A 23,744-nucleotide genomic window follows, 5' to 3' on the forward strand; every position below is an offset into this window, starting at 1 on the left:
AAGCCGTACAGAACATTTACATTCTAAGCTTTGTGCGCCGCAAGAACAAATCTGTCGCAGCAGAGCACACCAGCGAGCGATTAGGCTGTAAATAAACAAACAAATAGTGGCGACACCGAGGAACTATACTGAGCCAGAAACATGACAAGTCGCTGCTTCAGAATGTTTGCCAATTAAGGAAGAACACACACACTGATCCTGATCTAATTCATAATCCGAAAGTTTGAACAGCTTGGAATACATTTTGCGCCCCGCATTTAGTATAAGCACCGTATACGCTGCTCGCGTCGTTTGGACAAGGCGTAATGAGCTATGAAAGCACTTACATGCCCTGTAGCTATTAGCCAAAGCATCGCGTCGTCCACACAGTCACCGTCTACGATGTGCGTCGAAACTGAGGGTTGCTGCGCCGCACCCGCGTCACGTGCTTGCATTGTAAACACGGAGGCAACGGAGGTAGCTGAGGCAAGCAGTGAACGCGTCACCACGTGATCAAACATGGCAGCGCCCACGTGAGCGCCGCGAAAAGGGTCAATAAGCCCATCTGGACTGCACCCAAGCCACGGCTGCTTCTCCTTTGTCACAAAGCTTGCTTCGTGTGCCAGTATTAAAAGCATACCAGCATCGGCCAGCATAGGGCAGACATGGAGCCGTTTGCTAGCCACCAATATGGGCTAAGCTGAAGCCGTTTTCGCCTATTTAGGAGGGGTAATGATCGATTTGGAATAAAAACAGATTGAAAGCCGTCGCAAAGCAAACTCGGAGCTCATTTGCATTGTTACAAAACTGATGACAAATATCACTGCTGGACACAATGTCGACAGGCACATAGTGTCAAAAAGTGAGTTTAGAAGACTAGAAGTCTTTAGGGCAAAACATGCCTTCAGCACGGCTAGGTCGAAATGGAGAGTGCAACACAACTCAGTTGCTTTTCCATCGATCTATTTCTCTGAGTGATTTTGGCTTGCAGCTCAATACTGCACACTGAATATTTCAAGCACCAAATACTGCTTTGAGATTCGCTCAACTGAAGATGATGGCAGAAGTTTACGAAGTGGACAACACGTCCAAAGCAGTGCAGACCCAATCCAATGCGCTTGCCGCACTCTTTCGAGGGCTGAAACTACTCAGCAACGGAAAAAGAATGTCTCGCAGTAATATGGGCCATAGGAAAATTTTGACCATGCTTATACGGTAGACCGTTCCGAGCAATCACCGACCATCACTCGTGCTGGCTTGCAAACCTGAAGGATCCTTCTGGGCGACTTGCTAGATGGAGTCTGAGGCTGCAGGAATACGACATAACAGCCGTGTACAGATCTGCTCGCATGCACAGTGATGCTGATTGCTTGTCACGTCAATTTTTCAAACGGGGATTGTCATCGTATGTGTTCAGAAATAACGTCCTCTAGAAAAGAAAATTTGAGCACAGTACAGAAAAATTCCAACTCGTCGTTCCTTTATCCTTGGGATCCGAAATCTTGGAACCCTGTCACGATGACCCATCCGCAGGACACCTCGGAGTGAGTAGAACATTCGCTCGAATTCATGCAAAGTACTACTGGTCAAAGCTATTGAGTTCGGTGCAGCATTATGTGAGAACATGTCGGGATTGCCAGACTTAAAACGCCTCCATTAAAAGCCGCAGGCTACTTTCAACCAATAGAACCCCGAGAAGCCCCGTTCGAACAAGTAGGAAGGGACTAGCTTGGTCCATTTCCGACATCGTCATCAGGGAAACGATGGACTGTAGTAGCGAGTGATTACCTAACCCGATATGCCGAGACAGCCTCTCTAATCAGTGCTACAGCCATGGAAGTGGCTGAATTCTTTGTCACCAACGTAGTACAACGACATGCTGCCCCTGCAGTTATTATCACGGACCGAGGAACTGCATTCACAGCGGATTTTACGCAGTCCATTATGCAACTGACTCACACCAGCCACAGGAAAACAACTGCCTTATCACCCTCAAACAAATGGGTTGACCGAGCGCTTGAACAGGACGCTGACCTATATGTTGTCAATTTACGTAGACTTAGACCACCGTACATGGGACAAGACACTACCATATACAACATTCGCTTACCATACCGCATTGCAAGAGACCACTCAAGTGACGCCATACCAGCTTGTTTGGCCGAACAGTTACCACACCCTTAGATACAATGCTGCCTGCAAACGACAGTGCAGAACAAAACCCTGACATCAGCGACTTTACACACAGGGCCGAAGAAGCACGTCAGCTGGCGCGACACCGTATTAACAAAGACAGCGCATTGACGCCGACCGGTACAACTTGCGGCGAAGGGAAGTCGAGTATGCACCAGGTGAGAGAGTATGGGTGTGGACTCCCGTACGGACGCGTGGCCTGTCCGAAAGGCGTCTCTGCGCCGTTATTTCGGCCCTTACCTAGTACTTCGCCGCATTAGTCCCTTAAACTAATTCTTATTTACCTAAATCTAATTAATTACTTGCCAGGCACAACTTAGTAAGTATTTTATTTACAGTAAGCAATATACAAAGCTCACCGCAGGGGCAGGGGCTAAAAAGCAATCCCTCCGCAGTTCGTGACAGCTCACACGCTTCGAGTTCAACACAGTCAAAAAAGGATTGCAGTACATCAGTTTCAGAAAAATTGACAACTAGCAACTTGCAAGAGTACACATAATAAATCACATAAACAAGAGAAAAAATTTACATAACATCTTTAAATAGTCGTACAGAAGTGGTTGTGCACGCCAAAAATATACAGATACACAAATTAGATTCCAAAAATTGGAAACGTAGAGTGCATGAGGATGCAATGAGATTACATTATTCATGGAAACACTCGGAATACTATGATTTAGGCATTGGTCGAGGCATGAAAATCCACAAGTTAGGGTTGAAACTGTATACATGTGGCAATTAACTTAGCCCACAATAAATAGTTATCTTAGAATTTCTTGAATCATTCGTTACAATATCATGTACACGAGGTCCCAATTCAGTCTTCCGACTCGTCCTGTATATTGCATGTTGTAATAGCTCTGTATGTAGTAATAAAATTTGATTCTGATTATCGTGGTTTATTGGCGCATGGGCCAGATGTGGCCAAAGCGCGCCAAGGCGATGATAACGGCTTGTCAGTGTTACATGAATCGTTAATACGAGGGGTGGATAAAAACATTAGATGTGGCATGGCTGCAATGGGGCCTAAAATAGTCGCTGTAAAGTGCGTAAAATTTATAGGTAATAAGAATATGGCATTGGCTAGTGAGGTGTACTGTGTAAATGAAAATGCATTGAAAAAGAATGATACAACATACAAATTATGTCGGATGCAAGGTTTGGCAAGAAGCACTGTCTCAACAGTGCCCTTGAAACAGAAGGGCCTGGAGGCATGTGTTATGCAGAACTACTCTCACAGCGGTCCTCTGGAGAGAGGATGCGCTACGAATTTATTGGACCAATAACATGCAGGACCACATCGCTCAAGAAATCAACAACTGATTTAGCATTAAAAAGCGGTTCTTCAATAAGAAACCTAATGGGATGTAAAGGGACATGATAACGGTATGCTAAAGGAAGTTTTTTTCTCTCTGTTTCGGCATCGCGACACTCCAGGAGGACGTGGAGGACGCTTAGCCTCTCACCACATCTACCACAGCTTGGTGGTTCATCACCGGTCAGCAAAATACTATGGGTGCCATATACGAGTGTCCTATTCCGAAACGACCGAATAGGACATCAGTTCGCCGTGTTTTCTATGAAGAGGGCCAGAAACCTAACTGTGCCTTAATCAAGTGAAGCTTATTATTTGCTTCCACATCCCACAAGCGTTGCCAGTGGCTTTGCAGTTTCTTACACAAGAAAGGTTTTTAAGCTGTTGTAGGGACACCAGCTGTAGGATTAGTAGCGTGCGATATTATTGACGTGGCCATTCGGTCACAAGGCGCGATGTGTACTCGAATGTTGTGATGCCACATACGCAAGTGTGGCGTTACTACAGTTGGACTTAGAAAAGGCTTTTGATTGTGTGCCACATTGTATTTTGTTTTGCATATTGGACAACATCAATATCGGTTCAGTCATCCGGGAGGGAGTGATTTTGGAGTACCGCAACTGCACTACGAGGCTAATTGTTAACAAATTGCTGGGGGACCCCATAAACGTACGACGTTCTGTGCGCCAGGGTTGCCCCCTCAGCCCTCTACTGTTTGACATCTACATAGAAGCGCTATGTCTTAATATAATACAGAACGATGCAATCCATGGATTCAATCTACAGGCGACCGAGGTTAAATTGCTCGCCTATGCAGATGATGTCGCGGTTCTTTGCAGGGACAAGGAAAGTATTACCAGAACAGTCGAAGGAGTGAAGCGCTTCAGTGAGGTAACCGGAAGTGGGGTAAACTGGGGTAAGTGCCTGGGATTTTGGCACGGAGAATGGCCTTCGACCCCAGGCACATTTGCCAACGTGGCTTGGGTTACGACGCCACCAAGGTACTTGGGGGTGCCGCTGGAATTTTATAAAGACACTGATCCATACTGGCGAGCGCAGGCGCAAGAGACGCGAGAAAAAGCGGACCGATGGAAAAGTTCTCGTCTATCAGTCTTCGCAAGAGCTACGGTATGCAACCTTTTTTTGATCAGCAAGTTGTGGTACGTAATGCAAGTGCTGCATTGTTCCCGAGTAAATGTGCAGAAGCTGCACCGTGTTTTTGCTGTCTTTGTTTGGGCGTCCAGTTGGGAGAGGTGCAGCCGCACGAACTTGTTTCGGCAGGTGAAGGCCGGTGGTTTAGGACTAGGACATTTGTTTGTGCGACAGATTGTAAACAGGTTTTTATTTTTCCGAGATGTTAGAGACCCATTCCTGCGTACGGTGTGTCAACAAAGACTCGGGCGTGCATTGCCTAATTTTGTGGTGACGACGCAATATGTTTCAGGTGGCGTTCGTGGTTTCTTCAGAGAAATTGTTGTAAGTCTCAAATTTCTAAACACACGTTTTTCGATGGAGTATTTGAGTAGCGTTAAAAGGAAAAAATTGTACAAAGATGTTTGTGACGTGGTGTTTCCCGTGCCCTTGTACAGGGCCGTATACTCTGGAGGCCCAGGTGGAAATGTTTTAAAGAGAGTTAAAAAAATGCAGGTGTCGCCGGGAACCAAAACCTTTTTTTTCATGTTACACACTGGAACTTTAACTGTTAAGTCTTTTCTAGAGGAAAGGGGTTTCTTTCTACCTTGGGGTTCCCACTGCCTCATATGCAAGCAGCTTGAGACAATAGACCATGTTTTTCTTGACTGCTGGGAAGGGGTATATTTTTGGGATGTGCTACAAAGAACCATTAAAAAAGAATTACCGCTCGACTCTTACGGGATCAGGTACCTGCCAACAGATAATGAGGATGGTTTTCCGTTTGACCAGATTATGCTGATGGGCCTCCACAGTATATGGCGCTCCAGAATAGCTGGCTATTTTTGTGACCCAGACGCAAGACCAGCACGCATGTACTTCCGCGAAAGTGTGCACAGGTTTCTTGAGATATTGAAAGCACAAACAGATGTTCCTGAGTGGCTGTCAAGGCTGGAGCCTTTGGTAGTGCTCAGGGAATTTTAAAATAACAACACTTGGCCGCAGTGGCTTTTTGGCCACTTGAGCGATCTGGCGTACTGTCTATTGTTGTTCATTTCGTGTACTGTGTCGAAGCCCGGCAATAAAGAAAAAAAAAAAAAGCTGCCGTGGTATAGTGGGTAGGGTAACCAACTTGTGAACGAGATGTCGTGAGTTCGATTCCTGTTGTGGAAACGTTTTTTTTTTTGTCACCTCAATAGCTTTTTTTTATCAGCATGTAAATGGACAATTTCGTCAATTGCATCCTTGCGGAGCATCGGAAAAAATGACCGTTAGTCCCTTAGGGCCATCGGAAAAGAGCAACTGTTAGTCGCCTTGATGGAGTAACCGCATGGGGAGTAACAGTTCATACCCTCGCAGTTACTCCCCAAAAGGACGAATGGTTGTGGCAAGTCAGTTACTCCCCAAAAGGACTAACCTCGATACCCCATTTCGTCCTTTTTTTCTTAGAGTGTACGAGTGTCCTATTCCGAAACGACCGAATAGGACATCAGTTCGCCGTGTTTTCAATGAAGAGGGCCAGAAACCTAACTGTGCCTTAATCAAGTGAAGCTTATTATTTGCTTCCACATCCCACAAGCGTTGCCAGTGGCTTTGCAGTTTCTTACACAAGAAAGGTTTTTAAGCTGTTGTAGGGACACCAGCTGTAGGATTAGTAGCGTGCGATATTATTGACGTGGCCATTCGGTCAGCTAGCACATTACCCTCGATGCGTCTATGCCCAGGCGCCCATCATATGTAATGAATGACATGCTGGTTAGATATATACGCTCTGCATAGAGTGGAATAGAGCTAAATGAGTACAGGATTTTTCTGTTTACAGAGCGACTTCAAGGTTTTTACGTCGCCTTGGGAGTCTGTAAATATAAGCTTTTTAAGCTTTGTTTTGCTTCACAGCCGACAATAGTGCATAGGCCTCAGCCGTAAAAATACTTATATCCGGGTGCAGTACACCATGGGGATCTTGCGTTGCCCAGGGGGCGCTGCAAAAATGGTACTAAAAAGCGCCCTCAATCCGAAACTGGGTAGTACCAAGCTCGGTCGTCTGCTTCGGCAAGTACGTTTACATTATGGACCCGCCACTTTCGGTTGTGTTGTACCACGGCTTGCAGCGAATATCGGGCGCCGAAGATTTTTCCATGGGTGGCATGCTGCGTAAAGGCAAGAAATTATACGTGTACGCCGTTCAAGAAATAAGCGGCGAAGTTTTCGCGCGATGTCAATCGCAAGTGAAGCGAGTCACGCTCCTGCGAAGTTGAACTTCAGGTAAGGTTTGCACGCTGCTAGATTCAGGCGCACAAACGCGAGGAAATGCTTTCTATAAATGAATTCACAGCAGCGATAAGCAGACATGTGTACGGAACTGCTCGAGCGCACGATCGTACGCGCCGCGACGGCAGCGGTCTTTCGACATGCCGCGAAACGGCAGGTCTCCTGCAATCTTTGTTGACTGCTTGCCGCTAGACAAGTAGTTATGCCTGCGCTGTAGTAGTGGCCATCTGTCTAGCAATTGATAAATAACTGATGCAATGCATATAAGCTCGCACTAACGTACGTACGTGCGAATCGCGCTGCAGCGCGCGCTCGTGCACTGCTCGCTTGATGTAGCTTTTAATGACAGCGCTCGAAGATCGATATGGTGTAATCAATACTACCTTGCTGTGCTGCCTCAACGTGCTGGCTTGAGATCAAGGATGAGCACATTCAACTCTCTAACCTGTGCTGCTCGTAGTGGGGTAGTGAATTGTCACCGAATCAGTCCGACCATTTGTGGTCATTTGCACATCACTTGGTCACTTAACCACTTCGCACCGGTCGAATTGTTAATTGTCGCTGTGGCCGGGTCTCGGATCGTGAATCACCAGCCATGCCTGCTGCTATGTCGGTCTCCCATTTCGCTTACCCAGCGCGACGAACTGCAGTTATCCAGCGCGCCCGACGCTCCACAGCGTGAGGCCTTGAAGGAAAACGGTAGAATCTGATGTTGGGATTCAGGCCGTCTTGTTCATGGCAGCCCACGACGCAGCAATAACGACGGTGACGCTTTTTCGAGGCTGAGCTAGGTCTCTCCGGATCGGCGTCGCCGATGTCTTCTGCTTACAGCATTACGTCCCACGGCACACGGAGAGTCCGTTTTTGTAAAACTATAGGCTGCGGCCAGCTCGCAGCCTGGTCGCCATGGTCTGTGAGAAGTCACGAGCCTTTTTGCACTCGAAACAGGGCAGAAAAAAGTGCGAATCGACGCAAAACGCGGGCTAGAAACGTGCTTCGCCACAGCCAGGGCTCAATACTATCCAAGCTGGTACTACCCAGATGACGTTTTTCGCAGCCATCAGGCGCCGCTACTATACCTCAAACTCCACTGCAAGACGCCCATACTCCGAGAAGGATGGACCAACCGCTGCATGAGATACCACGGCATATGACTTAGAAGCGTCTGTGTAAAACTCTGAACTCCAGTACTTGGACTCGAGTTCTAAGAAATGCACTTTAATGTGTGCCTCTGGCGCGTGTTTAGTGTCCTCTACAAACGATGTGTCACAATCCATGATCTGCCACTACCATGGTGGTAGCAGTTTCCCTGGAGCCATAGGACAATGTTCAAGCAGCAGAACACCCATTTCTTCACTAAGATTCCACACAGGCAAAGAGTACGGCTTTCTCCCTGCAGGTCAATTATGGCCTCACAGGCAAAGAGTACGGCTTTCTCCCTGCAGGTCAATTATGGAAGAGTGGGAGCGGTCATGTCATTCATGGTTGAATAATAAGGATGTTCCATGTTCGCGTGTATTCTCAGATAATCCGTAAAACTGCTGGACATCTGGAGATGAAATGACCACTGATTTGACTCTACATAGAGGCTCTGGATCGGACTTGTCGGAAGGCACCGGTCGCGAGACGGATACCCAGATGGTGAACGGTGTCTAGTATTTTTAATGCACTTGGCCTTGCGAAATTATATATTATAGCTCTGTATACTAGGCCCGACCGCACAAGGCTGTTGTACAAGTTAGGCAGACACTTTCTATCAGTGCCCCATGTTGTGCGCGACAGAAGTTTTAAGATTCATTGCCGTCAAGCATTTTGTCCTCGTGCTTTTAAGATCAGGAATAAACGTGAGTTTAGAATCTAAAATGACTCCTAAAACCGTGTGATCGCTGCTCACACACAGCGCATCTGCTTTTTGATTTCAATACTTGGGACAGGCGTTAGGCCTCTCTTGTTTGTAAAGAGTACGCAAGTGCTCTTCTGGGCGTGTTTACTTTAAAACCATTTTCATCTGCCCATTTAGACAATCTGTTTATTCCAAGCTGCAGTTGTCGTTCGCATATGGCTATTACTATAGCATGACTTGAAGGCTATCTGCTGTTACGATTCCCTAAGAACTGCGATGCCCAGACCACGTGTATAGTGAATTCCGATTCACGTTGAGCGACCATGCTCGGACCGCGTGCAGGCGCATGGTGAGCCCTCTGAGAGCAAGCAAAAAAAAAACGCAAGCAAAGGATTAATAATTTTTTTGCCATTGTAACTCTGGATAGCATTTTTTGCAGATTTGTAATATATAACATCGCGTAGGAAATTCAAAACGTATGTCTGAAAATACAAAACGTAAAATGAGGAGGTTCGCTCAAAAGCCATAAATGCGTTGCCTGATCAGTGCACGATTGTTGCAGTTTATTTAAAGCCCCTGGTGGTTCGTTTAGTACGCTATTTCTTGGTTTTCTTCGCTTATCGGTAAAAACGGACTCAGCTTTTAGCTCGCCAGTTGATCGCGCGCCGTTTGAAGTGAAGGAAGTTTCGTGGCGCGGTATCTGAGAAGGGTGTCCCAGTGGACATTCGGTCGCTGTCACATCAGGGTCAGCGAAAGGTGCGATACCACGCTATTGCGGTGACACGTGTTGCGACGCTATTTGACACTTGAGCGTCGCACACCCCGTCGATTGTCGAGAGATCGTTGGTGCCCGCCCGGCCAGCGCCTTTCCCCTCCTGCATCGACTGCGATGGCCGAGACGCAAACGAAACTGCTCTACCGATGGGAACCCAAACGAAGGTTGACGGAATGCCCGCGTCCACCGGGAAGTCGGTGAAACGCCGCGACAACCTTGGTACCCTTTCCAAGAACTTGGAGCTTGCCAAGGCTTATAAACTGGCAGGCAACGAGCTGTACAAGAATGACAAGCTTAAAGTAGGCAATCCGCAAGTAGCACGAGTGTCTGTTGAACCTCCGGGCCTGTCAAGCCCGGTATGACATGCTTCTCACGGGTACATTTGGCCCCAAACTGGACGAATTGACAAAGGTACAGGTGTAAAAGATCCAAACTGACTGCTATAACAACCTTGCTGCGTGATTGTTGCAACTACCGACGTGCAATTACAAAGTGTGATAATTGGGCCGCTCCCATGGCGGCCATTTTCCATGTGGCGCCCCAAGCACCTATTGAGTAGGGTTACTTACTGTATAGGTTCCCTTTAGGGAGCCAGAGTTGCGCCCCTGTTTTCCGCGCGCCGCTCGCTCCGCCTCCAGTGATTCCAGCACCACTGTTCGCCGAGTGCCATCACGTGGTCAAAAGTGGTTGGTTCCGCCGCGCTGCGGAGAAGCCAACACTTCGCAGGCGACGACAACGCTCCGCAAGTTCCGGCCTGCCAAGCGCAATCGACATCGGCTCTGTTATTGTTCTGGCTGCTTCGGTGCTTCTGGTCGAGGCACGTGTGGTTTTCGCGGGTGAATTGTAAAACTAAATGTCCTACGACGGACCGACAGCTCTTTTACTATGACGGGGTGTTGCGTGCCCAACCGCACCGAAAATAGCCAGGCATTTGCCACGAGCAAAATCTGCAAGACGCCGCTGACTCCAGTGGCTGCTGCGTATGGCAGGCCGGCTCCGAAACGACCTGCGAGGTAAGTGCCCTTCGGTCCATATGAATCTCATTCTTGTATTCATATAGATATTACCGTTAGTATCAAGACTCAGTCTGTGTGCGTGTCTAAGTACACGTGTTTGCGTGCATGTACCATTTCCAGGTTTGGGTGTAGTGTGAGATGTGCTTAGTTTACGAGCGCAGACTGGAAGCTTATTAATATAATTGCAGGGTAATAACGGTAATAGTTAGCAACCTTGTATTATCAAGTGTGAACGTTTTGCCGGTGTCGTCCAGTTCTCACCGTGGTATGGATGGTTGTCGCTTCATTGCCTGGCAGCTGTTAGTTGGCTTTAGAGCATTGCGATTGGTTACTGTGCTTTTATTTTTGCTTAGTTGACGTCGCTGTGTTGGGAACCAGAATTATAATAAAATGCGCTTTATTTCCTGTCCAATAGCGACGTAGCATTATTCGCGTTATCAGCTGGGATCTCCGCATGCGAATAGAAATTCGTAGAAACCACCTGTACTGTGACATTTAACTCAGCCTTGGGACATGGCTATGGCATTGCTTCGTAAACCTGCTATTCGCATGCTTACGTCAAAACAATATTGTTACCTTGATTAGAACGGTAAACAGCTGTATGCCCAGATAACAGCTGGGACGCAGTGAAGGACTCGTACACAGACGGCACTAGCCTATGGTCGCGTAGTACCACGATGCATACTTAAGGTAGGGCATGAAAAAGCGAGTGCAACAAAATTTTTGATACAATGCTTCATGCCCTACCAGTTCTTCATTGTTTTTCTGCATATCTGCTGGGTCACTTCACTCGTAATCAATTTGAAGAGGGCAGTCTGGCAGGAAAGAAACGACTGAAGCCAGATGCAGTTCCGAGCATTTTTCCTGGTGAGGTCTAAAGTAAAATTACAAGTCTTCAGGTTATTTTGCTGACAATATCATATCTATAGGTGACCAGTGAGAGTGCTGTGGTATCTGCACGCCGTCAATGCTTGGTAAACACGCACTAAGGTTTGTCATTTATCAGGGGGTGTCTTATGCATAAAAATTGGCCTGGGGCCTGCAATTGGGCTTGACATTTTTCCATCTTGAAGACTTAGAGGGGTGCGACAGCAACTGGATGCAACTGACTCGTCAATTGGTGCTGAGGGCTTATACTTATGTGCAACTGGGGATACAGATACCTCAAATGTTAGGCTGATCATGACTAAAATGAAAACGTTTGCAATGTTTTTGTCATGGAAGATACACCACAACATTCAGCTACACCTGATATCACTGCTGAGGGGACCGTGGAGCAGCTGATTGCATTATCAACAGGTAAGAAAATAATGGGCCACTGTCTAAAAACTGTCTTTACAATCACTATTCAACTCCATGCTAGGGCAAGCATACGTGTTCCCGGTTTTACTTCGACACAGGTTCAGTAGTCAATTTGTGACTGTCAGACACAGTATTTTCTGACGCGGAGTTTTTTCTGCGGCTGCCTTGACACAGATATGCTTGCTAATTTCATGGCATGTTTTGTCCTCGCAGGTGTGACAGTAGCAGAACCGTCCACTGACTGTTTCCGGAACCCGCAGTCTGCAACACCAGGTCAGCTGATTAATCCTACTTTTGAATTATAAGACATCTTGTAGCTTGTTGTGCACAGAGAGAATTAATGCTCTGTTCAGTGACTCCCTGAAATATCTGAGAATACAAGTAAGCATTTGAAGGACTGTCACTTAGTATTAATATCACAGCCTGCAGCACGGGTGAACACGGGTGAACAGCAGTGAACACATTTACTATCACTATGATGCTACCTATCGATGTATCATAATCCAGCCCTGGCGAGATCTGTATCTCATCTATATTAAAGGGGTACCGCGAGAAGTCCACTCACAGAGCATACTGCAACTCACTGATAGCAACCCTGGTTGGCCCTTCGTGCCGAAATTCGAAGTAAGTTCGTCTACGTGATAATCCAAAGTAAAATTTGAACTGCATGCCACCTTGGCATTCAGTAGGCGGAGCGTTGTGGGCCCACCCTGCCTTCCGCTGTAGCCTTTGAGGTGCAAGTAACTGAAGGCGCGGAAGCACCGCATAGTGGTTGTTTGATTGCCAATAGCTCTGCTTCTGCCCAACGTATTGAAGTACTTTTTGTGGTAAACCGTTGCTGTAACAGTCTATTTTAAGTCCAAGTGCATATTTGTGTCTGCTGTAGAAACGCCGCAGCACAGAACTTCAAAATTTAGTCCATTTTCAGAACTGTTCCGGCTAATACTGTGCTAAATGCATTCTCTCAGAAAGTGCGAAGCCTGCCAAGTCCTAGAGAGAACTTGATCTGGAGCGGCGTCTTGACCTGAAGCAGAAGCGGCGGCGGAAAGCAGAAAGTCTGGAGAGATAGCCTTCAACAATAATTGGGGCGTGTGCTTTCTAGTGACCAAGTCAATGTACTAGAAAAGGGAACCATGCGAGGGAAGCCATGGTCTACCTCAGACGCTTTGAAGTATGCTTCAAAAGCGTCTTCACATAAAAGGTTGCCTGTGGGAGCAAGGGCTATGAGTTCGTCAGGGAAAATGTTGCCCCCTTGCCGGCAACAAGAACTCTGCAGAGACACATTGAGCACATAAAGTTCAAGCCTGGTAAATACCACTGCGCGATCATTTCAAAAGTATGCAAGAAATCCCCTGAAAAGTTTACGCTACTGCACACCCAGCGCGCGGATTTTGTATTGTTCATGACAAATGAAACAAATAAAGCTAACGAACTATTTATATTACGAGTGTCAAAAACGTGGGCTCCTGGCTGTGCAGCGTATAATGCATTCGACATCGACACGCCGAATTACGGGCGTCAAAAGCGTCGTGGCCGCTCGGGCTGCCATCTCGATTCCAGACGCGTCACGCCGATTACGGACCCCGAAGTGTGCGCGTACGGCCACGTGGTAGTGCCGGGCTCAACCTTGGGCCTTGACATTGGGAGAGAGGCTAATCTGCGGTTCTTCGTCCATAGTGAAAGGGCGCGGCCAAGATTGTTGGGAGCTAAGAGAGCTGAATTCGGAGAATGCTACATAGCGGCAGTTTCCCTACCTAGGGAACTATAGGGAAAGGAGAGGCTATTTAAGCGCATGTTTTAGGCCCTGCTGATTAGTCTAGAAGCTGAACCTATGCGCTGCTGAGAAGCCGTTGGGGGGGCTAGTGCCGTCCAGTATTGCCTGGGCCGCCTGGCCACGTCGGAACTCCGATGAACTTGTTGACGTACGAGACGTCAAACCAGCGTCTGCAACGAAGCTCACGGTAGTTCACCTCAAGTTAGCTCAACCTGCTTGAGGGAAGTCGTCAGATCTAGACTCCCGGGAACCCCAGCTCAGCAATTCGCATCCACCTCGACAAGATCGGACCGCCAGCCTTCTTCGGGAAAGCTTTGTGCACCGACTTCCACGGTTTATGGATTTGCTGCTGCTGCCCGGCAATGCGTATGACACCATTCGTTTTTTTTCTTTTGCACTTTGATTGCTCTTGAACTTTGTTTTAGTGAAAACTGTTAAGTGTATTCTTGTGTATTTCATCCTCGCACTTTCATTTTTATATCTACTGTTAATCGCTCGTATTTATTTGTCCTTATCATTGTGTATATTAAGCTCAGGTGTGTTAGTCTGTCTTGTGTTTTTTTATTATTGTATTTTATTAATCTGTGTGTATTTATCAGCCGATAAATATCTTGCTTTTTTTTGTTTACTCCCGACTCTGACTCTTTTCACTGTGCTCGCTTGCGTACGGAACGACCAACCAGCTTGTCTACCCCGTCGATCGACTTCGCGCCGACGACGAATCGGGGACAGCTGTGACAAACAGCCACCAGCCTCTCCAGCGAGGATGCGTCGTCTAAAGAAGCCAAATCAAATCAAAATTTATTCCAACATACAGCAGATGTTGAGGACCCTGGACAAAAAGCCAGCAAGGCTTGACGTGGTCCATCGAATAGCTCACCTGTGAGCTCACCCGCCGAACCACTTGCTCCAACGGCGAAGCGCCCCTCCCCACCGACTTCGCGGAGTCGACCATTCCGGTCGTGGAACCGGCAGCACCACGGGCTCCCAAAGCGACCGCCCACGGCGACCCCAAATCCGCCGACCCCCCTCGTAACTATGACAACTGGCCGGTTTCGACGGCTCCACGGAGGGTGACTTTGGTGACTTATCGCCGCCACTGCTCACGTGTCACTGCCGACCAGCTACCCAGCCCGTGGTGGCAAGGGCAAGGGGGAAAAATGTCACAGTTTCGCCCTAAGGGCCAAGCAATGAATGCGATAGCAACACAGCAATGTCATACGATGTAAGGTGAGCGGCTTTGGTAGCAATATGAATTGTAGTAAACATGAGCTGATTAAGTAAGCAGGTGTGCTGCGGCGTAAGTAGACCGACATGAAGAGCGACTGAATGACCACGAGAAGGCGCGTGTGAAACGGTGGTGTTGATGAGAAGCGCTTCCCGTGGGCAGCGCGCGTGCGAAGGGACACACCTGTAGCGCTGCACTGCCGATCCGGGCAGCATTACATGTGTAGCGTGCGTTGGAAAATGTGGCCCGACTATTACTAACTGAATGAACAAGCGTGGTGTGAGCGCGCACAAACAAACATGAATAGATCACACTGAATGACTGCAGACAACGACTGTCAAAACGCTGGCAGCAAGCAGCGGGCGAAGGTACGTGCGGTCTATCGCATCAACGGAAACTGTGCGGCGAATGCACAGTGCATAAAGGTCAGAGCCGTGTGGAGATAAGAGACGGTGCGGCGAGCGACGAGCGCGGTTGCTGGCAGAGAAAAAGTGCGCCCCCCCCCCGCCCCGCTCCCTCCGGCGCTGGCTTCCCGCTTCCTTGCTTGCGCGTGGGAGAGATAAGAGACCGTGCGGTCGAGCGACGAGCGCGGTTGTTGGCACAGTAGAAGTGCCCCCCCCCCCCCCCCCCCCCCGCTCCCTCCGGCGCTCGCTTCCCGCTTCGTTGCTTGCGCGTGGGAGATTGAGTGCGTTCGCTCTCCGTGATAGCGCGCGTCCCCGCACGCTTCCGCTCGGGCATACGGCGCGCGGTGAAGATTTTATCTATACGGAACCTCACGGCGACGGCTACGGCAGAAATCCGGTTGAAGTGTCCATATAATTGCTATCGCAATAAAAGAAAATTCTCCTCCCAAATCGGCTGCTCTCCGCAACCCGTCCGAGCTAAAGCCCCTTAATTAGAGTGGGCCGAACGGTGCTCTGCCGCTGAGGCGCCGCGTGTGGAAAAATACTGCGAGGGCGCTGCGAGCGAACTGGATTGGGGCGGAGACGCGCTCCGCGGCATACTTAACGTACTTTCGCGGCGGGCGCCCAGGCCGATTGCGCATAGTACGCTCTTAAAATAGCGCTTTATTTCAACTGCAAATTTATGCTTAAACCATTTTGCCAAACATGTATATTTGAGGCAGAGATTGTACAATGCGACGTCTTCAATTTTGCTGTCGTTGTCAAGCGCGTCATCCGCTAGCGAGCGCCCGTTTGCTACGCGGACTCTGGCGGACGCCCAGTTTTTCTCTCAGAACCTCTGTGCAGTACATTTTTTAATGGTTTAGTTGCTTCTGTGCGCCCATGACTCTTGACGGCTGGTGCCAAATGTAGTTTTAGCCAGGTGAACTGCTGTTTTTACCACTGTCAATGTAACTGGTATCTCCGCACCATGAAGGCTACGTAAGAAAATTTTATTATTGATATCGTGTCATTTTACACGCGCTTCTTGCTGGTGGATATTGATCAGGGCCAATGATGGAAGAAAACAAAGAGTGAAATAAACCAGATTTATTAATGAGCAATGTATTTCTAGGTAATTAAATGAAAGGGTACATAGACATACATATTTACGATATATATAGGTAACGGGAAAAATAACAAATATGCTAAATGCAATAATTGAAATGAAAAAGTGAGAACTCGCGACCGGAATAAGCGCTCGTGTTTGCAGTAACACACTTATTATTGAATACTGGAAATAAAACTCTCATTCGCAGCAATAATAGTCATAGCAGGCAAAACCATCTTATATAGATATATATTAAAATGGCGGTGTTGGTCTTCAAGCAGGCCTGGATGGGGCGTTACAGAAGGCTGTCTGAAAGGCAGGTCTGGTTACCGGCGAGCGCGAGCTAGAGCGTCAACAACAACCACACGCATCGTCGTCTCCTTTTCCCAGACATTGAAGCGCGGTCAATCGCCTTCAGTACAATATATATATATATATATATATATATATATATATATATATATATGTGTGTGTGTGTGTGTGTGTGTGTGTGTGTGTGTGTGTGTGTGTGTGTGAACGAGAAGAATGGGAACCGAGGGGCCAGATTTTTATTAATCATACCACAAGAAGCCAACAATGACACCAAGGACAACATAGTGGAAATGACTTGTACTTACTAATTCAATTAAAGCAAATGATAAATTAACAGAAATTTAAGTGTATGAAAAAAAAATGTTGCAGTGGCTTAGCTCGGCTGTGCCAGGATATACGTAGCGTTAGCAAAGGTTCAGCTGATATTCTTAGCTTTCCTGGTTGTCTAGATTGTCAAGGATTAGCTTGATTGTCATGCTTACTGCTGCTCCAATGACACACACAAACGCCAGTCAGAAGCGCAGCGGCTCCAGCGCAGTGTCAGACGGCGACTGCACAGCGAGCGCGCGCCGGCGCCAGTGCGTCTACCACGGCTACGACGTCACTCCTCTGGAATGCGCAGACCGGCGGCGGTGAGTCGCGCGCGGCGGCAGCGGAGTGCGCGAGAGGTGCCGGTCCCCTGGCTCCGGTGCGCAAGCCGTGTGACATCACTGATCCTTGCGCATGCGCAGCACGGCTCTTGATGTGCCACGCGAAACGGGCTTGGCTAGGCCAGCGTAACTAACGCTACAAAACAACTGTCCGCAGGTGGGGAATGAACCCACGTCTTCGCATTACGCGTACGATGCTCTCACCATTGAGCTACCGCGGAGCCGTAAATGACCCAGAAAGTGGATGGCAAAACGAGTCTTTTTCCATTTTGTTCCCATCGAATTCCGCGACCTGGATTGAACCCGCGAGCTCCAGTTTAGCAGCACAAAGCCGTATCCACGATATAGGCACTAATTAGGCTACGGCGCAGGCTTTCTTTCTTTCTTTTTTGAAGTATCGACTGGAAAAAAAATTCCATGTACGGCTTACGGCCAAAGATTAGCATGTAGAATGGGCTAACTATAAAACCGTTTTGGGCGCTCGAAGTCCGACTGCAATAAATAACCCCGTACCAATTACTCCGCATTCTGTTACGCGAGAAAGGCGGAAACTTGAATGGAATGTTGCACTGCAGTTTACTCTTTTTTTATATCTATATCAATGCTTCCCGTAAATCAACAAGGCGCCGGATGGGGCAGATATGCTTTACTTGTTTGAAACGGGAAGCAGGAAGGTTACATATGTTGCTTCGTCTGCGTTTCGCAAGACCTACTGATAGAAAACTATATGCGTAACAATACACACGAGAGATACATGCTGCTTGAAGAACGAGAAAAGTATTTTTTTTTCTCCAAAGGGAACCGTACAATAATAACATAGTAGAATGAAAGCCGACACTGCGGCCGCAATGCACGCGCAATAATCGAGCGGCATTAAAAAATAATAAACAATAAATAAATAAGACAAAGAAAAGGAATTTATTCTTAAGGCATAACTATATGTCGTGTGCAATTATGAACCCCATTTGATTGGTCTGAACGCAAATACCAGCGCGCGATACTGCCGAGCAGTATCGCCAGCAGTTTCCAACGGCGCGACCTTGAAGCGGCCCAATCCGCTTCGACCGCAGCGCCGCCCCAGTATTTTTCCACGTCGGGCGCCTGACTGCAAAAGCATGCGCCGCTCGTCCCACTCGACCATATTGTAGTACACTCTACCTTAAAGGGACACTAAAGAGAAACCGGAAGTTGAGCTTAAATGGTAGATTATCCTTTCACGATCACAGCCATACCATTCTTACTGTAAACAGATGTTTAATAGGCGAGAAAATAGCGAAAAACTGAAGGATAGGTGCTGACGCCCCTTCGAATTTCCCGCACTACATGTTCTGACGTCGGAGATTACAAATGCAGGCCGGTCGCGATTGGTCGAGAGCGATTTATCGCTGTTAATAAAACAGCAAAATGAAATACACCTTAAACGTACATAAACAGCATTTGCCAACTTTTTAAACCGTTTCAAGCGAGGAAGTACAAGTTTAGCACAAAATTAAATAAGTAAGAAAAAATGGCATGGCGATACATCCGGTCGTGATAGTTTCGTAGTTTCGTTTTTGGTCAATGCATCGTCGCGCGCGCCTGTTCCGCTCTACGGTGTTTGGTTGCGTGTTGCGTGGCTCAAAAAACGTTGACTTCGCTGGAAACAGCCAGAAAATGCCTCGTGTGTGTAGTGTTGAGGGCTGTATAAATAGCCCAAGGTGCTTGCTCAGGAGCAGCGGCAGTGTTTACTCGATTGTGTCCTTTCATGTGGTGTCGCGCGGTGAGCCCCGGCTCCCCGGCGTTCGCCCAGTGCTCTGCCGATGATAAAACGGCAAAAGAGCCAGAGAAACCGATGGTGTGCTTTCTGAATTTCTCGCCCTCGGATTATGTGTATAATCCTGCCCTCGAAAAGTATCTTGGCGTGCCCCAGAGGCCAGTCCTTTCTCGAGCAGCTGTTCCCTCAATGCGGCCTTCATCAAACCACCTTCCGGTGCCCGTGCAGCAGCAAACTGGCGGCTCGGTGAGTGCTGAATGTAATTAAATAAAGCCACGAAATAACCATACCGATTATGTGCGCAACTTTCTACGCTTGCTCTGTCGCGAACATCGTCGCCTGGCGGACCGGACGCTTCGCCTTCCGTCGACGAAAACGAAGCTCTCCGCCGGCGCGGCCGGCGGCTCACCGCCATCGCACGCGGAAACACCTACCGCTCGAACACGGAGGATCATTTCCGCGCTCCGTTTCACTGAATATCGCTGAAATGCAGTCCTACTTCCCTGGCGAGCTCTTCGTTCCAAGGTTCAGCTGCAGCAACGATATCCATCTCGGCGAACGCAAACGCAGCGACCATGCATGCAGCCATGATGCATCCAGTGCCTCGGCCGTTTACGCAAGCGGTGACGTATCATGGCGCATTCTGATTCGCCGAGAGCAATGAAATCTGTGACGACACTGCTTCAGCGCCAAATATGGGGTGAGAGAAATTGAGGAAGAGATATTTGGTCTTTGCTTACGAATTTCTCCGCTAATAACTCATATTTTTGCACCCAACAAAAACTGCATGCATTCCTGAAGGTCCCTCTTTTATTCCAGCTGAACTTCCTGTTTCTCTTTAGTGTCCCTTTAATATAGCTACAGCGGCTAGAATATAGCACTAGCGAAACTCTCCTCCACTCCCGCTCTTTCCTCCTCGATATCCTCTCCTAGCAGGCTGCGCGCTCTGCGCACGGGACGCTGAGAAGGCTGCCGTGCGGGCGACGGCCCTATGCGTTGGCTGGCGTCTGCGAACGCGCCTCAGTTAACGTTTTTTTTTCTTTTTTTTTACGTTCTACTATAAAACCAAAACGCCAAAAAGTAAGTGGTGGGACATGCTTCACCCTACCATGAGCCCCTTTAATCATCTTCTCGTTTGCGAAATGAAAGCCTTAATTATTAATCCCGCACATTTTTAATGGCAGAATATTTACGTTATATATTTGTACATTCCTTAATATTTTTCAGCAAACTGACGTTATGCTAAATGCAGATTTTATCTAATGCAGGATTTTCGCAGAAATTCTGTTTTATGAAGCTGCTCCCGAGTGGTTTAGAGGCAAGATAGTTTCTTGGTGCCTTGTAGTGATTTCCATGCAGCTGCTTTATTGTTGAATAAAAAAAAGAAATCACAGATACTTGAAAGACAATAACATTGTTTCATGATCTCGAGGGTGAGAAAATTGTACCGACCATTTGGAGAAGTAGCCTGGCCAAGGGTTTGACTTGAAATTTCTGGATGATTACACACGCCTACAGATAATTAGATTAAGTTACGGAAATATTCGATTCTCTGGATGAAGTTACAGTTAAACCTGGATATAACGAAATTGACAAACTCCCGAAAAACTTCGTTAGAAAGAGGATTTCGTTATATACAGGTTCGGCACGAAAATTCGAAAAAGAAACGCTTACCGTATTTACTAGATTCTAACACGCCCTCGATTGTAACGCGCACCCGTTTTCCGTTTTCGTCGAAGCACTCCTCGGAATGTCACACCAGGTATTGGATGCGTGGACGCGTATCGTTTCGCACAAGCGCGAGGCATCGGAAACCAAGAGCGAGCGTCACGATGGCGTCGTAGCGTCGTATAGTGTTACAGTTACGTTCTGTTGTTGCGTTCCGCTGTTACGTTCCCGGGTACTGCGTTTTCCAGGCTGTTACGTCGTTTTCGGCCAGTCCTGGCACAGCTGCCATAGAACAATGCATTGGTAACCCCGCTGTTGCGTCGCAACTGTGGGACCGTTCCCGCATCGTACGTTGCGAACTGTAACCCCGCGCCGGCCCGAGCGGCCATTTTGACTTTTCATGTCGCTTGGCTCGGTGGCTTGACGATGGCATTGGCCGCCCAAAGTGCCGGGGGCGACAACTATGACGTATTTGGCTCGGTGGCTTGACGATGGCATTGGCCGCCCAAAGTGCCGGGGGCGACAACTATGACGTATTTTCGGTTTCCGGCAGCAAAAGTACGGCCCTTGAGATCCGTATTTGCTATCTAAAGATGGTGTCTATGACGCGTTGTAGCCCTAAATTGGTTTTGGCTCATAGATGTTCCGTGTAAAGTCGAAGGGCGATAACGCAGTCGCCGTGCGCCGTATGCTGTATGTGCGACGGGAGCCGACGGCCGCGTCCAAATCTCGCGCGCGCACGATAGAAAAGCAGGGAAGAAGCGCGCCTTCCGTTGCGCTCGAGGCACCGGCGAGGAAGCAAAGGGGGGGGGGGGGGGGGGGGGGGAGGGCGGCGTTGTACTGCACTCTGGCATCAACTGCGTACTGCGCGGCGGCGCGCGGGCCGTATCTTGAAGGCGATCTGCGTTGGGGCAGAGTCTAGGCAGTGTAGGTGCGTCGGCGGCTCGTAGCTTTGTGCGTGCGTGCTGTGTGTTCTCGGCGCTCAGTTTGCGTTAAAGCGATAGACAAGAGCACGAAGGTCACTTCGCTCGCTTCTGCAGAGGCGCTTCCACACGCCGCCAGCGTTTGACAGCGCGTGTCCGGGCTCATCGAGTGTGATGTGTCACAGCTTCTGCCAGCACGTCGGCAAGATCAACTGGAAAAGGAGAGAGTACCGGCTTGGCAGGCTAGGCCAGCTGCAGCAAGCGGCAGGATCAAAGTTGAATGAAGGGAGGTGGAAAGGTCACGCCCGCGGCGGCAAGATCGCCGGGTCGAGGGATGCAGACCCGCTTCGCACACGCTCGCACGCACGCACACGTGCGCTCGCTTCGCATTCCGTCGCGGCGAAGGTGCTTCCGGTTGCTGCTCGAGCAAAAATGACAAATGTTGGGGCGAAATCTCTATCTAGATTGCCGGCGGGGAAAATTCGCTATATCGAGGGGGTCTCCCATTGCCACTTCGTTACGTAGAGGTCTCTCAAATACATGTGCTTCTATGGAGTAAAGGCGGGGAATAGAAAAACCTCGTTATATCCAGAAATTCGTTATATCGAGGGTCGTTATAAGCAGGTTTAACTGTATCGAGGAGTCTCGCGATGGCACTTTAGGAGGCCTTCAGATACGCGTATCGAATCAATATTTAGCGCTGTAAAGCCTGGCCATAAAGGACATGGTAAGTTTGTGCTTGATAGCTGGAAGAAAATAATTCGTACCATTTTCTAAATTACCGAGGTCATGAACCTGGAACAATTTTTCAAACTAAATTTCAATGTACATATAACTCAGATCACCTGCGCCTCGTGTTCTTCCGAGTGCCCGTGGGAATACATTTCTTTGGCATGTTCTTGCTGAAGTCCTGCAGGGCTGTAACACCATTCATAAGAGTACAGCGTATCATTCCCAAACCAATGGGTCTTACCGAGCGTTTCCATCCAACTCTGTTCGACGTGACCTCTATGTATGATGAACCCGACCACAAAAACTGGGACACTTCTTTTCGTCACGTTTGTTTATAGCACTGCAGTTCAACGCACAAACTACATACAGCCCCATTTTCCTCGCATACGGCCGTGCACCGTGATTTATTTTCGACACCACCTTAATCTCCACGCCTGCCGTCCCATCTACATCTCTTCCCGAAGAGTTCGCAGCCCACATCGCGTGAAATTGCGCACGCCAACACCGCGACCATTCAGGACAACAGGAAAGTCCGTTCTGATGCGACGCGTCGCGTCATTTCGTTCCGCCCAGGCGACGAAGTGCTCCTGTGGACCTGCTCGAGTGCCGGGGCTCTGTGAAAATTTTCAGCACAGGTATCTCGGCTCGTACACCATGCTTGAAAGAACAACTGCCTAAACTATCGCGTCGCTCCTGTCAGCACGGCTATTGGCCGCCGTTGCCGCACCACCGAAATCGTTCACGTCTCTCGCCTGAAGCCGTATCTTCGCCGTTCGAACCTTTTCTGACTTTGTGCAAAGAGGTGAGCGCATGCATGTCTTGTTTGTAACCAGTCCCGTAGCATCTAAAGCACGCCAACGTTCTGGGTACGTACGGCGACAAAGGCGTCAGCCAGCTGCAGTACTTCACAATACGATGACGCTTAGGCGTCGGTAAAGTGAGCAGCGTCATTTGGCTTTCATCCACTGGACATGCTGCTGGTATCATGGCTCCTACCTAGTTCGATGCTTCTACTAGTGATTCAGCTGTTTCTACAAGCATATTACGAACTGCGCCTTGAGACATGCCTTTGCTGGGCTGCTGGTACGCACTGACTTCAAGAGAATCATACAAATCAAATACAATCAAAGTTCTGCGAGTCGGCGGATGCAAATAGTGTGTTGCCCGTTGTAAGTGGATATGGAAAGTTTTGGAAGTTTCAGTAGGTCAGGTTGGCCTGCGTGAGCTGTGATCATCTTGTGGAGGCTGTCAGAAAATGTTTCACATAGCCTGCCTGGTTCTGGCCAGTACAGAGAGCCCATATTCCTCTAGCCTTTGTCGTTCTTGCAAGCGTGGTGGACACCCATATGGATTTGTCTAATGCAGTTGGGTTGCATGCAGACCAG

Source organism: Dermacentor silvarum, chromosome 1 (assembly GCF_013339745.2).
Source record: "Dermacentor silvarum isolate Dsil-2018 chromosome 1, BIME_Dsil_1.4, whole genome shotgun sequence".
Classification (NCBI taxonomy): Eukaryota; Metazoa; Arthropoda; class Arachnida; order Ixodida; family Ixodidae; genus Dermacentor; species Dermacentor silvarum.